Source organism: Mustela putorius, unplaced genomic scaffold, assembly GCF_011764305.1.
Source record: "Mustela putorius furo isolate JIRA1106 unplaced genomic scaffold, ASM1176430v1.1 tig00000640_pilon_pilon_pilon, whole genome shotgun sequence".
NCBI classification, from domain to species: Eukaryota; Metazoa; Chordata; class Mammalia; order Carnivora; family Mustelidae; genus Mustela; species Mustela putorius.
In genome coordinates this window covers 11,130,471-11,146,789 of record NW_025421432.1, presented here as the reverse complement: position 1 = coordinate 11,146,789, position 16,319 = coordinate 11,130,471, and the positions used below count along the sequence as shown (strand labels likewise).

General features: G+C 40.6%; 1 long non-coding RNA gene across 5 annotated transcripts in view; it reads left to right on the top strand.

The window, feature by feature from the left end:
• The window catches only part of LOC101683144, a 150,998-nt gene that overhangs the window by 45,600 nt on the left and 89,079 nt on the right, over nt 1-16,319 (top strand). For all 5 annotated transcript variants that reach the window (XR_006607543.1, XR_006607541.1, XR_006607544.1 and 2 more), the window contains one exon: nt 14,671-14,994. This is a non-coding gene — a long non-coding RNA (uncharacterized LOC101683144). The remainder of the gene's footprint in view (nt 1-14,670; nt 14,995-16,319) is intronic.

Below are 16,319 nucleotides of genomic sequence, written 5' to 3'. Positions count from 1 at the left end.
CATGCCCAAACTCTCTCTCTCTCAAAAAAAAAAAAAAAACAAAAAACTAATAGAAGATATTTGAAAGCTTACTAAATATTATTGAAACTTTACATGCTTACATGTGGTAGGCCCTGTCCTTGTTATGCCCTGCATTTTATGAATGAAGGAAATAAGCCACAGAAAAGTGAAGTAGATTGCCCAAGGTCACAAGGCTAGTAGCTGGCAGAGCTGGGAGGCTCTAGAGGGATGTCCTTAACCACAAAGCAGTACACTCTGTCTGCTCTACCTGTCTGTGCTGAGTCCAAAGCCAGTGCTTCTTAAATAGATGTCTTGAACCCTCAGAAATGCTGAAAATATGAAAATACTATAAGCCAGATATAGTTAAAGTGATGGAGGGTATCTTGTCCTAAATGAATGCATTTCACTGGCCAGTATACAGTCATATGGCTACATCTTTTTTTTTTTTTTTTGAGCTTTTATGCGTTTCTTTTTATTTGCATACAATAAAATTTACTCTTTTTGGTGTCCACATCTATAACACGTGGCTACATCTTGCTGTTGGTGAGGCTAAGAAATGAAGTCTGACTGTGTGTAGGAAGAGACAGAAGGATAAGTGAACACCTAGGCAGTCTTTGACATAGTCTCATCTGATGAAGTAGAAGTTTTATATTTACTTTATGCAAACGTGTTGTCTTTTTTCTTCATAAGTTATAAACTTAGACACTTATTTAAAAAGTGCTTCTCTATCTTCTCCATATCTAAAGATATGCTATATTCTTTTCCAAAAGATTTCAAGTTTTGACTTACATAGTTAAATCTATAATCTACTTGGCATCAATTTTGGTGTCTGGTTTGAGGTAAGGATTATATTTCTTCTCTTTTATGTCTGGTGTTTTGGAATTTCATGATGCTGTTTTTTTTGTCTAGCTTTTTTCTTTTGTGCTAATTTCTCTCAACCTGAAAGTTCATGGTCTTCGAGCTCTGGGAGAATTTCTTTAGTTCTTTTTTTTCAGTAATTTTATGCTCTCTGCTTTTTCTTTCTGGAACTCCCATCAGATATTTGACCTGGATTGATATTTTATATATTTTATCTTTTCTCTTGTGCTAGCCATCTTTTTTATTTTACATTTTGGTGTGTGGGTACTTAATTATCATCCTTAATTTAATAGTAATCATTGTCATTTTACACAGCATGCAATGACAAAAACCATTAAAAAAACCTGATGTCACCATTTTGGCTGAGGTGACAACCATATTGTAAGCCAACAAGTGTTCTGACACATGTGACTCTTGCCTCACTGGAAGCGTCATCCCTGAGCCTGGAAAACCCAATCTGTGTCATTTCAAGTCCAATGTTCGTGTACCCATGAATCTCTTCCCCTGCTTGTGCTCTCTTGCTCTCTCTCCCTCTCTCTGCCAGGTAAATAAATAAAGTCTTAAAAAATATGTATATATATATACATATTATATGTATACATATACATGATTTTCCAATGGTTCTATTGAATTTTCAATTTTAGCGATTCTATTTTTAATTTTGTAAGAACTCTTGTTCTCTGTTCTTCTTTTTTTTTTCCATAGCATTTTGATGCTGTTTTATGGATGCAATTATCTTCCTTAATCTTTCCAAAGATTAGAGTTCTTTTCAGTTTCCTATCTTTTCTTTATTTACTCTGAGATGCCATTATCTGTTTGTTTTTCTTGGCATCTCTCTATTTTTAAAGGTCTCCCTGTTATTAACACAGAGTGGGGAATGCTTCTGACCTGGGTGGGGCTTACTGCCTGATGGTAGTTGTTTTAGGGTGATTGGCAGAGAGTTGGCTCAAATGCTGGGAAACTTCCAAATGCCATTCTATGGAGGTCTTTTGTTCTGGAGCCATTCACTTTTTTTTCAGATAAGAAACTTCCTAATTCCTGTCTGGAGGAAAAAGGGTCTGGCTACCAGGAAACTGGTCAGGGATGTTTGGGTGCATAACATTCATTGATTAAGTTTTCCAAATGAATCCCACCCTTTGCAGGGATAATAATAGAAATGGAACGCTCTCTTCTATAGCTTATTCTGTGTCAGATACTCATCTAATTGCATTATGCTGTTAACTGCTATAGTAGGTTGTTTTTAAAAAATATTTTATTTATTTATTTGACAGAGAGAAAGACAGTGAGAGAGGGAATATAAGCAGGGAAAGTGGGAGAGGGTGAAGCAGGCTTCCTGCCAAGTAGGGAGCCTGATGTGGGGCTTGATCCCAGGAGGCTGGGATCATGACCTGAGCCGTAGGCAGACACTTAACCACTGAGCCACCCAGGCACCCCAACTGCTATAGTAGTTTAATCCTCCCAGCAAAGCTATGAGGAAACTGAGGCATAGGGAAATTAAGTACCTTGCCTGAGATCACAGAGCTCCTAAGTTGTAAAGTGAGGATTTGAATCCAGGCTTTCTGATGGACACCAGAGTATGTCATGCTGCCTCTGTAGGGAAATGGCATAGGCTGGTGCTAGAGCAATGTTAGTTCTGAGGGTACCATAAGACTGCGAGCTCCAGAAGGCAGGGGTTTTGCCTCTTTTATTCACCACCGTAGACCCAAGTCATGGATCAGGGCAGTAAATTTTCAGGAAATGAGTGAACTTGTAGCACCTTTCCCACAGAAAAGGCACTTACCTCTCTTGAGAGTGGGCTCACTGTTGGAGGGTGTGGTATGTGCCATTAGTAAGGCCCTCTGTGTTTTTTTTTTGTTGCTAAAACTCATTTTTCCTATTTTGTCAGGAAAAGAAAGTAGATCTGAGGTTGAAGGGGAGGTGGTCCGAGGCACATTTCTTCAGTAGAACTCTGTCGTCCCCTCCAAGGGTTAGTAACCTCATTCTTTATTCAAAAACAGCTACTATTACTTGGGAAGTGAATTTATTAAACTTTTCTTAATATTGTATGCTGGAAACCAACATTTTTATCATTAGTTATCATCTGAAGTTCAAGACAACCCCTAGCCCCCACCATTTCTATTAGAAAACAAAACAAAACGCAAGACCAAGGCTTGATTTTTATATATACAACCAGATTGTAAGCCAACAATTACAATTTCTGACAGAATTACAATTCTGTCAGAACGAAGGCTCCTACCATTCTTTTCCTTACAGAATGGCTTTAATTTTACAGTGATTATTTAAAGCTTGAATTTTCTGAAAGGGGGTGAACTGAAAGCAATGGCATACATAGGCTTTATACCAGCTTGAGTGAAAAAAAGCCTGGGTCTTATTTCAAGGATTTATTGCTGTTTTGACGATGTACTATCTTTTTTACTGAAATGTTTTTGTAAAAATGGGCCTATGCATAATCAGGATCTGAAGTTTTATTGCCAATGTCACTGATATTTATGGTAGTTTGTGGAGTAGAAATGATTCATTTTGTTTAGACCGCTTGTTTGCAATTCCAAACTTCTCAATGGCTTATGGTTAAGGAAAATAGTTTTGTGGATTTTCTTTGTTTGAGAAGGAAGGCGATCTTAGTCAGTTCTGCCTGCCATAACAGAATACCATAGACTGGGTGGCTTATAACAACAGACATTTATTTCTTACAGTTCTGGGGGCTGGGAAATGTAAGATCACAGTGCTGGCAGATTAGGTTTTTGGTCAGAGTTCTCTGCCTAGTTCATAGACAGCTGTCTTCTTCTTGTGTCCTCACACAGCAGGGGGGTAAGAGAACTCTCTGGGTCCCTTTTATACAGGACTAATCTTATGCATGAAGGATCCACTCTCATGACCTACTCACCTCCCAAAGGCTCTGCCTCCTAATACCATTGTACTGGGGGTCAGGATTTCAACATATAAACTTTGAGGGGGAGATATAATCATTCTATCCATACCTATGGCTCCTATAATCGTTTTTCTAAAATTAAACAGAACAATTGACTGGAAGAAAATATATTAGAAAGGTGAAAAGGAGTAATTTCTTGAAAGAAATTAGCTACTCTCAGGAGTTACTTGGCTGTTAAGTCACAGAAATCTGTTCTATCTATGTTAAGCAAAATAGGAACATTCATAGAAGATTATGGAAGCCAAGGACAGAATACAAAGAATGATTTGAACCAGGAACTGGAAAGTTGGAGCCTGAGATTTCCCTCCCACCCTCCTATACCCTCACTCTGTTCCTTCTCTCCTTCTTCCTTCCTCAAGACTTTCCAGTGCCAAGCACTGTGGATACAGTGGAGAAATAGTCAGATGAGAGCTCAGAGGCACAGAGAATGTATGCTACAGACCACATATCCTTGTAGGAGGAGATAGACAATAGTCCAACAAAAATAAGATTCTTGTAAATAAGGTGACCATAAAATCTGTTGCCCACATTTGAGAGCCAGCAAGTTTCTATTAATAGCCACACTTGACAATAAGTGTAAACCTGACCAGGGCACACCGGAAATGTCATGGGCAAAGGACTATGGAGAGAATTACAAGAGGGTAATGTGGTAATGACTGCATGGCTACTTGAGACTGGTGACAAGAGATGTTCTATGTAAGCTGAGACCTCAATGACAAGAAGGAGCCAAGCATAGGAAGATGACAGGGATGAGCCTTCTAGGCAGAGAGATCAACTAAGGGCTCTTGGGGAGGAACAGACATGGGGCATTTGCAGAACACAAAGAAGGCCAGTGTGGTTGGCATGCAGTGGACAGAGAGAGCCTGGCTGGCAGAGGTCATGTAAGGTCGAATCTTATGGACATTAATAAAGAGTTTGGCTTTGTTTATACAAAGCATGATGGGAAGCCACTGGAAGGTTTTCAGCAAGGAAGGGACGTGATCTGCTTTACCTTTATAAAGAGCGCCCTATAATGTTATGTAGTTAGGGTTCTTAAACCAATTGTTTGCAATTTTTATTGATCTTTCCCTGGATATAGTTATTTCTTTTAAAGTTCCTATTTTGGGGGCGCCTGGGTGGCTCAGTGGGTTAAGCCTCTGCCTTCGGCTCAGGTCATGATCCCAGGGTGCTGGAATCAAGCCCCGCATCGGGCTCTCTGCTCAGGGAGTCTGCTTCCTCCTCTCTCTCTGCCTTCCTCTCTGACTACTTGTGATCTCTGTCTGTCAAATAAATAAATAAAATCTTTAAAAAATATAAGTTCCTATTTTTAAAAAAATATTTTATTTAATTTTTTATTTGACAAAGGGAGATCACAAGTAGGCAGAGAGGCAGGCAGAGAGAGAGAGGAGGAAGCAGGCTCCTTGCTGAGCAGAGAGCCTGATGCGGGACTCGATCCCAGGACCCTGGGATCATGACCTGAGCTGAAGGCAGGGGCTTAACCCACTGAGCCACCCAGGCGCCTATAAGTTCCTATTTTGAAGGATGCAAACGTAGGTAAAACTGTATCATTATGTATCAAATGATATGATATCTGAGATTTTCCTTAAAATTAGAGGTTAGATGAAACAGTATTGGCTGTGATTGAATACTTGTTGAACTGGGGCTTGATTTACTATTATTTCTACTTTGTACAGGTTTGAAGTTTGTTTGCTTGTTTTTTTTTTTTTTTAAATAATGCAATATTTAAAAAAAAAAAGGCTCAGTCTGGCTCTAGCTGTATGGAGATTGTATTGTGGAGACAGGGGGACCAGCCGGTTAGTCTAGAAGAGCCCACCTGGTATCTGGTGGCAGATGGGTTAGGCTGGTTATAGTGTGGACACAGAGAAGGGACTGGATTGGGAATGGGACCAGATATGTTTTGTAGCTAGAGCCAACACTACATACTGTACTGGCAGTGTGGTGAGGAAATGAGAAGATCCCATGGTAACTCTTTGAATTTTAGCCTGGCAACCAGTTGGATTAAGATGCTGTTGGCCAAAAAAGGGAAGATGAAGGAGGAGCCTGTTGGAGTGGGGAAGGAGGAAAACTTCTCTTGACCACGTGATGGTTCACATCAGACACTCCCATGGAAACGTCCAGTGGGAAGCCTGACATTGTGCTGAGAGGACAGGGATGTCCTCTTAGGAGCCACTTCAGGTGCTCTCAGACTCACCGGACCCATGAGCCTCTGCTTATTTGTTTTGTCTCTTTTGTGCTTGGGCTCCCACTGACTTTTGTACTGGTGCACCCTGACAAAGGCCTGTTTTCCAGGTGTCTCTCATCTTCCACGCTGGGGATTCCCTGCTGATGCCGACCTGCCCAGTGCCTGTGTAAAGCAACTGGGAAGTGAGGAGGAATCAACACCTCATGGAGAAAACCTTTGGCCAAGGGGGAATGGGAGTCAGTGGATAACTTCTTCTCTCTTCCTCTCTCTGGAGCCAGTCCTAAATGCATTCACTCATGTGGCCTGTCAGAAGATGGTCCTGGGAGAGGGAGCAACCGGTCATGCTTGATTCCAAGCAGAAGCCAGCTCTATAATGCACCCCTGTAGTGGTTTTCCTCCCTTCCCTGCCTCACTCTCCTTTCCTCGACGTCCTTCTAGGTCCTATCAGCCATGGTAGAGAGGTGCATCTTGGGTGAGGCACAGTGGTCCTTTGCACAAGGATACGCAAAGACAAGTATATGCACCTTGGGAAGTAACCCCAGCCTCACATTCTGGACTTTCTGCCCAGTAAAAGCACTGAAGAACAGGTTGGATGCTTTTGGCTAAGCTGATGTTTTATTTGTTCATTCGTTTCTTGGGATATCCTTGCTAAAGGCATAGCAATTGTAGTCAGACTGTGTTCTGAGTTTTAGTTTGGGACATTTGCTCTCTATAGCTGCTGGGAAACATCTTTTTTTATTAGACCAAATCATCTCGATGTGTTTGTGTAGGAGGAAATTCAAATAGAGGTAGAATGTGTAGGTTCTTCCTGCTAGTAGTATTTTGGCTCCTGGCCCTTGCTGGATGTAGGAGGAGTAATATTTTTTTCTGTTGGGGAGGAGTCTTGTGTAGTGATTTGCTCCCAGGAGCAGATGAGCCCATGGCCCATTTAGGGGAATGTTCTGGGAGGCACTTTTGGAGTTGTGCTCCTGAAAGTATGGGGGCAGAGGAGTTCAGAGCTTAATGAATCAGTGTTTTGGCCTTTATGACTATTTGCAAGTCTCTGTGCCATTGTATTGTTCATGGTGGCCATGTTATTCCTACAGCCAGGCAGAAAAGTATCTTGGTTGGGAGCTTGGGCCTCTAGCCAGATCTGGTTTAGGTCTCCACTCTACTATTTACTAGTTGAGTGATCACGGGATATTATTAATATATACTTTCTTTATGTGGTTCTTGGTGAGAGGAAATGTATGAAAAGCATTCAACAAGAAGCCTAGCACAAAGTAGACATGGCAAAAACAATAATAGTTTAATATCTAGAAGGACCTATTGGCATAAAATGCTGCTGTTGGTTGCTTAGTGCAGTGTATGGGCTAGAGAAAGAAGACAAAGCTATCTGGTAAATGAGGTAAGATTGGAGAAGAGAGGAGCACCAGGTAGAACATGAGATTATGGGGCTTTAATTAGTGAGACAGATTTTGATTCAAATCTCAAATATACTGCTTTGACTCTTGATGAAATTTTATCACTAAGCCTCAGTTTCCCATCTATAACATGGGAGATAGAGATCCGTAAAACACTAAGTACAAGGCCTGACATGTAGTAGCTATTCACGAAAGGGCTTGATGATTAATACTAGTAGATGGGAATCACTGCTAACACAATAGAGGTAGTGTAGCTGAATGGGACAGAGTGACCTTCTGCCTTCCTGAAATTATACCAAATGAGTCATTATCCACTTTGCAAGGGCAGAGGCTGACTCTACCCTAATCTGAGTCCTGATGATTTCACAAAGGTTGTTAGATTTCACATGACAAGGGCCCTTTTCAAACACATAAGTTAGTACTAACCTTGGACACAAATTTTGGATGCCCCATTTTTCATCTTGCTTTGGACATCTCACCCTCTGTTCAAAGCAGTATATGTTAAATCTTATTTTTTTCCCCCTTAATCTTTTGAATCTGATCGTTCAGCCCTTGATAAAAATCCTTGTGTTGGAGTTTGTTCAAAGTTCATGGGAACAGCATTAGAAAGTATTATACTTGCAAAAATCGCTTATGCGGAATTGATTCACAGGGAAACAATCGGATTAATTTAGAATATGGTATGTTCCACAAGACAACTACCCTGGACTCTTCAAAAAACTTGGAGGACAAAGCAAAACAAAAAGGTCAGGGCTGGAGGTATGTACGTTTAGATTAAAAGAGACTAAATATACATGATAACTAAATGCAAAGTGTGAACCTTGAATGAATATGGGGAGCCCTGCCCATCAAAAAAAAAAAGGAAGAAGAAGTAAAAAGCCCAACAATAAAGCATATTATGTATGGGACGACTAGGGAAATGTGATTGTGGACTGTGTATTATATAATATTATTGAATTTACGATACATGTCTTGGGTATGACAATGGTATTGTGGCTATGTAGGAGAATATTCTTGTTTTTTTAGGCAATACGATGTAAATATTTAGGGGTGAGGTATTATTATTTCTGCAACTTACTTTCACATGGTTCCTGTAAAAAATATATAAATGTGTACATCTATATCCATAACTGTATAGATGTATAAAGAGAAAGAAAATGTTCTTTGGAGCATTTGGAACATGGACAATGCCAATAACTTTAACCTATACAAGATATTCATAGCTATTCATTAAACTGTTCTTTCAACTTTTCTAAAGCCTTGATAACTTTCAAAATAAAAATTTGGGGAGGGGGGGAAGCATCTGGAAGAAAACCAGCAAGCCAGTCTGCATGTTTTCTTCTGGTGAATGTTTCCTGAGGAGCCCTTGATTTAACCTCACGGACCCTGGTGCTTTTATCCTTTCAGAGACTAAGGGCCCACATGATATATTTAAAGCCATGGACAGTTCTCACCTGGGAAATGCCCAGTTCTTTATAATCCTGCTGCTGAAAATCTGGAGTAGGAGCTAGATGTGGAGAGAGGGCTTGTTCAAAAAAGGAAGCAATAAAACAAACATGCATTTGAGAGGGCAACCACTAAAAACCCCCCAGGAAGTCAAGTCCTTTCAGTTTTCAGTATCTGTGTAAATTTAATAGGAATCTTGTCTGCCTAGGTGATGAAGAATAAGAATTCCAGGGCAAAAATAATTCAGGAATTTTCACCTGAAATTTCTGGGAGAAACCAATATAACTAGGAGAAGGAATTTATTAAGGGCAGATGGATCCTGGGGTCATTCTTCTTAGAGCTTAATTACCGTGTTCTGAAGCATTCTGAGATCTTAATGACTTGACTCCTTCGTATCCACTGGTGTCAAATTTAAAACCAACCACACAAAACGTTGGGGGCAAAAAGTAGTCCAGTAAACAAACTTATTAATAGAAATGAAAGTCCACAGGGAACACAGACACACACAAGTCAGGGGGATATTAAATTCCTGTGATAAGTTAACATGGATTAAGCAAAACTTTTTATAGCACAAGTTCTTAGTATCAAATTTTGAAGCACAGCAACATCTGATAATATAATTATAATATTTATATTAACTATTTCTAATAGGTTGCAAATAATGCTAAAGGGATATTTTGAAGGAAAAGGTTGATTTACTCAATAAATAACTATTGGACACCCATTCTGTTCTGAATTTGGGAGTAAAGCCAGGGACGTATCTTCCTGGAGTCCACTCTCCACCAATGAGGTAGACTTAAATTATTACATGGTAAGTTACAATAGCAGCAAATGCTACAAAAGAGTAGTTTGTCGGTCTCACATTTGGAATAGCCTTAGACTTTGTGGATACTAATAATGACAGAAGAAAATTATCAAATGTAGAACTATTTTAATATATTTAAAGTTTTTCTGAATTTTTTCACTGTACAAAGGCTTTATGAAGGCTTTAATTTTCTAAGATAACTTCTTAAATACTAAAGGTTGGAACTTCTGTTTTCTTGCTTAGGTCACCCACCCCATACTTGCAGAGAGAGTGATTGACGGGGTCTATAGCTATGCCTGTAATGTTGGCAGGAAGGTTGCATGGGACACTACTCACAGTTTTCTATTCCCCCAGCATAGCAGTATGCTCAGTGGTTAAAGATATTAATACTAGTGTTAGATTCTGGAGTTCAAGTCCAGGCTCTGTCACTTGGTAGCTGGGTAGCATGGGCAAGTTACTTAACTCTCTTAAGCCCAGTTTCCTCAGCTGAAAATGAAGATAGTAAAAGTACCACCCTCCTCAACTTATTTTTAATTTTAGCATTCAAAGTAAGATAATGCAGATAAAGCACTTGGCAGAAAATAAGTCCTCAGTAGATTTTAACTATTTTTTTCTTATTTGAAAATCTATTTGGCTTTATTAAGCAATTCCTGAGTCATACAGCATCTCATCTGCAAGTAGAGGGAAGTCCCTAGATTTTAACTATTATACGGTTACTTTAATTTTTATGACTAGAAGGTTGTCTGATCATGACCACTCTGGGCATGCTCACTGGCTTTTTGTTCTTATTTTCCAAGCGGAAGGCAGGCAGATCCCTGATTTCACACCAAATGCATTAATTTTCTAGTCTTGTATACACAGTAATCAAAGTCGGCTTTTCCTGCCCTAGTGGTCAAAAAACATGAAATTTTATCTGTAGTATGAAAACCCAAATTTGACATAGGAAAGAAAGTTTGAGAGTATCAGAGATTAATACAAGAAAATGAAGGCTTTTAAAAGGCAAGTATGGAAAGTTGAGAATGATCTTTTTCCCTGAAGGAACAGCTGGAATGACCGCAGGTAGATTGGGACACTCATGATAGCAGCTAGTGCCAGCTACTTCTGAGTCCACTGGGGCTTTTTTCCAGCAATTTAGGAAATCCACGTGTTTTTACTTTTGGTTTTTTTTTGATGCTGGACAGTGTGACAGAGATGGCTAATTGCCTCAATATTCATCCCCCCCACTTTTTTTTTTTTTTTTTTGGTTAGAGGACAGTGATTTTTAGTTGGACCTTTGGCTTGTCAGAATATGGACTACATTTCCCAAGCTCCCATGCAGCTAGGCATGTGGTCATGTGACTGAGTTCTAGCCAAAGGGCTGTGAGGAGTGGTGTTCTTGCAAGGAAAGATGTGCTTTCCTTTCTTTTCCTACTCAGCCAGGATGTGGATGTTGTGGTGAGCTACCTGGATCATGCAGATGAGAATAACACCCTAAGAAAGGTGGAAGGAACTCGAGTTTGGACTCTATGGAGCAGCCACATTATATGAGAGAGAATAAATTCTGTTTAAGTCATGGTTACTTGGTCTCCATTACTGCAGATGTGTCTATATCATAAATAATACAGGCAGGAATGAATATGTAAGTAGAAATGTCTTCCCAGCACATCCCCCCCAACCCCAAACTTGTTCTTTCGCCTGGCTTGAATCCTGGGGGGAAAATGCTGGTGTGTGTGTTCGTATGTGTGTGTGTTTTATTTTATTCCCTGTGTGAGAATTCATTCGCTAAATACACACAGTATTTATATTGAGAGTTCCAGGCATTTAATCTTGGGTATACATATATGTATACCTATATATCAATCATAATTCCCATGTTTAATGAACATACAGTCTAGATTGGAAAATCTAATAGTATGAGAAATAATGTATGGCCAAATGAACAAGATAATGGGTATCAGAAAATTTCTGAAAGCCTGGGCTTTCTGAACCCAATGAATTACCTATGAAAATAGAAAGCTAGTCTCCAGAAGGACAACGGATGGGAGTTGACTTCATTTGATTTCCCCGTTGTTTATAGAACACCCTACTCACAGATTTCTTTCAGTTCTGGGCCAGGTTTGCCCCCTCCACGATCTTCCAGTTCTTCTTTAGCACCCTCCTCTTCCCCACCCATATAATGCCCCCCCTCCCCAAGCCTGGCCTTCCTTCATCCCTTTGTGGGAGGCAGGCAGCCAGCATCACTGCCTCACTTTCATAGACAGAGCAACTGAGTCATTTTGCTGTTGGTCCTGGACAAAGTTAACCAGTGAGTCATTCTAAAGTCCTAGAACGGGATCCAGATTCTCGTTCCTGGCATCATTTGCAGAACCGAATTAGATGGAAGGTTCAAGAGGATGCTGGCCTTTGAACAGCTCAGAGAGAAGTGCATTTGCGTGTGACTTGGTTAAAAACAAGGATTAATTCTCTCTTGAAACCTGCTGGCCTGAAAAAGAGAGGGGAGAAATGTATCAGTGTAACATCATCGTCATACCAAAAGGATGCTCAACTGCTCTCAAAATGTTCTGCAAGCTCTTTGGTTCATGGCTTCCTGAGTACTAGGCTTTTAAACAGAAAACATATTTGCAGCTGAGGCAATCAATTTTCTTCATCTTATAATAGTCACATATGTGAATTTAGATCTGGGAGGGAACACTTCGTTTCCTTCTTTTCATAAGAGAATCTTTAAAGTATCTAACAACAACAACAAAAATAAATTTTAAAAAGTATCTAACAGATAAAAAATGAGTTTGCTTGTGTATTAAAATTAGTAATACAAGACATTCCAAACACAAGCTGTTCATATTTAGTAGGGAGATGCTTTTTATGTGCCCTTGTCTGCATAGCTTAGCATTTCCTAAAATTTCTCCTTTGCTCGTGTCTTTCTTTGCATCACACGTAACCCCATTTCTTCATCATTTCACCCACCCTCCTAGCCAACTCGATGAGAGGCTACAGGCTGTAGCTCCAGATTTGAAAGTAGCAAGAGTGTCAGTTTGAAGGCAAGTTACAGCTTTTGTATATTAAATTTAGTGACTCTATCCTTTGTTTCATAGCTATAGGAAAAGGGGACATTTTGGAAAGCACAGATAGGCTTTCTTCCAGGGAATCCAGGAACCCTTACAACTGTCTTTCTTAAAATTGTCATCTGTAACAACTCTTTGGACTCTACCCAGACACCCTGAGTTAGGGTGTGCAAAAATGGGTCGTGGGATTCTGCGCTTGAACAAGCTTCCCACGTGGTTCTTACATCCACTAACAGTTCGAGAGTCTCTGCTCTGAGGAGTCTGTGGATGGTCATTAGGGGCTCTATGAAGCCCCTTCATATGTGTACAAAGTGTGGTGTGAGTATTCATGTGCATTTTTCTAAAGGAGAGTCTCAAAGGGGTTCCTTGACCCCAGAAAATGTTACATCCCCAAATGGCCAATAAACATAGGAAAAAAGTCCTATCTCACTTATTAGCGAACAGGAACTAAAAATATATTAGTGGACAGATTGAAAAATTTGACACAGTGTTAGGCAAAGATCTAGAAAAGTAGGGATTCTCATACATTGATTATAAGAACTAATGGTTACAGACATTTTGGGGAGCAATTTGACAATAGCTAGCAAAATTTAAAATGCATTCTCCTTACAACCCACTTTTCATTAAGTACAAACTTGTGAGTGTATGAATATGATGAAGCATATTCCATGGGGTATTCTTTATAGTTGCAAAAAATTGGAAATAAACAAAATATAGTATAATTAATGTTCAGTTACTATAAAGTGATTACAAGGAATGATCTAAATCCACATATTAATAATTAGTAAAATAGGGGTGCCTGGGTGGCTTAGCCAGTTAAGTGTCTTGTCTGCCTTTAGCTAAGGTGATGATCCCGGGGCCCTGATCTGGCTCCTTGGCAGCAGAAAGTCTGCTTCTCTCTCTTCCTCCCCCCGCCACTCTGTAACCCCCCCTTATGTGCTGTCTCTGCTCACTCTCGTAAATCAATCAATCGATCAATCAATCTTTAAAACAGTTAGGAAAATCATGGTTAATACATGTTTACTGGCACAGTTCTATGAGTTTTACATATATTAACAGAAAGTCTGGATCCCAAGACATAGTATTGAGTGGAAAAAGCACATCATGAAATGACACGCACCGTGATGTTACTTATGTCTGAAAGTACAGAAGAATACCTACCTTACGTGGCTTATCGATACTCGTGTAGTAAAAATATGAAAACATGAATTTCCCAAATAGACACAAAATTTTCTCTAATTGTGGTCCAGGGTGGCACTAAGGAGGGCTTATAAGACTGTAGGCATTTCAGTCTGCTTCAATTTACCAGCTATGTCATTTTCAAAAGACCCATAATTAACAAACACTTACACAGTACTGTGCTCTCATGACCCATCTGCAAGGTGTGATGACTAATTTTACATGCCCACTTTACTGGGCTACAGGGTGTCCAGATAGCTGGCAAAATGTTATTTCTGGGTGTGTCTGTGAGGATGTTTCTGGAAGAGATTAGCCTTTGAATCAGGAGACTGAATGAAGATCTCCTTATCCTATGCAAGTAAGCGTCATCCAATCCATTCAGGGTCCACTGAGAGCAAAAGGGCAGAAGAAGGGCAAATTTGCTCTTTGCTTGAGGTGAAACATCTTCTTCTGCCCTCCGACATTTGTGCCCCTTGTTCTTGGGCTTTTGGATTCATACCAGGACTTAACACTGTTGGCCCCAACTTTCAGATCTCAGAATTCATGATAATTAGGGAATAGAGGGCTTGAGGTTGCCAGGCATGTGCCTTAAATTTAAAATTAAGGAAATTGGGAGAACTCAGAATATGCAGTTTTGATTCAACAAAGGCAAGTATCTTACCCTCCCTCCCCACCCCACTCCATATTTAAAAAAAAAAAAAAAATGGAGGCAGGGGGAAAACCTAGGGGGGAAAAATTGCTTATGTCTACTCAGGTAATTCTCCTTTTAGGCACATTTCAAATTTAGAGCTCTTTACCTCCAACTTCTCTATCCTCTTTGTCAACAGGATCAAGTGGACATACAAGGACCTGCACATTTGATCCTCGCTCCTCCCCAAACCCCCCACACATGGATTCATCATCCTCATTTTTGTGCTACCGACCTTTGCACATGCCACTTCCTTTGCCTGGAAAGGATTTTCTGATTCTGGTTGCTTGGCAAAGCCCAGTCCTCCTTCAAGAACCAACTCCAAGGTCACCTCCTCTCTGAAGCATCCCCTGAAAGAGGATTGGCTCTGTCATCTCTACACTCATTCACCCACACGTGCTTATTGAGTGCTGTCCCTGCCCTTCAGCCAAGACCACCAGGGACATGCCAGCAGTGAAACAAGGTGGGTCATTGTCAGAGGGAAACATACTCCATGGGGCATCTCCATAACAGAACGTTATGGAGAACGTATTATAAGATTTGGGCTTTGCTTGGTTGATTTGGGGAGGGCCTAAGAAATCAAGAATCTGCTCTAGATGGGAAACCGCCAGAGAGCAAGGACAATTCTATGATTGGATTTTATGGGGGGACCTTGATTTTGTCTTTGCATAGACAAACTTATGCAGTGAGCTTGTTTTGTTGCATTTTATCATAGTTCAGAGTAAGTTTATCTGAGATTGGTGTCCTTAAAGACTGTTTCTGCGCAGCAGGAGAACAAAATGGCCTGGTTATGAGCGTCAGACCAGCTTGTGTTACTATTAGGGTCCAGCTGTGATTATTTGTGGGTGTTGGGGGCTGTGTTCTTTTTTCTTAGCACCTACAGTACAGCCTTTGTTGGATCAAGATATTGTCTGTGTGTCTTTTATATCACTCAGGATGTTGTATTGTGTAGTAGACAGTGCTGGTGGTATTCCTTAGGATCCATTCAAACCCTCCCCCACAGCGGGGCAGACTTTAGTGAGGACTCTTGATTTGTCAAGAGTACCCCAGTGACTGGTTATGAGATGGGCACTGGAGCTGGTATTCCCTGGAAATAGACACTGAGATTTGGATGCAGAAGAGTTAGTGGGGAAGGGGCACAGGCAGCATGTAACAGAGAGAGGGAAATCCAGTGGAGCAGTGGGAGAGGTTCACCTGTTGTATGTTTGCAACAAAGGCTGCCTCTGATCCTCTAGGGGCGCTCTGGATCTGGGATGTCCCTTCTGAGAGGTCTGAGAGGTCTGAATTGAGGCAGGGCCAGGCTCTTGTACCCACTCACTGACCAGCCATTAGAGGCAGTTTCTTCCCAAAAGGGGCAGACAGCTCCTTTCGGCTAGGGCAATGCCTGCAGAAGAACTTACTTATGAACCATCACCAGTGATCACTCCTAGCAGTACGGGATGACAGCGTCCATCCTGAAAGGGAAATCTGGTTGGTGTAGCCACTAAAATGGACTAACAGAAACAAGCTATATTCTTGTCTTATGTGGTTTTGGTGACAGTTCTATCCAACAAGGAACACTTGGTGGGTGAAGTGAAGAGCCTTGGGAGGCAGATAGTGTTCCTTATTTAAACACATTTCCAAGGCCAAGCCAGTTGGGGGTAACATTTTTTCGGTGCAGTGATTATTTCCGGGGAGGTCAGAAAGTTCTTGATGGTTAAGGAAAGAGAAGCTTGTTCTCCTCCATTAGACACCGGCAAGAGAGTGTATAGTTACTAGTTGGCTCCTGAGGGCAAAACTGGCATATGG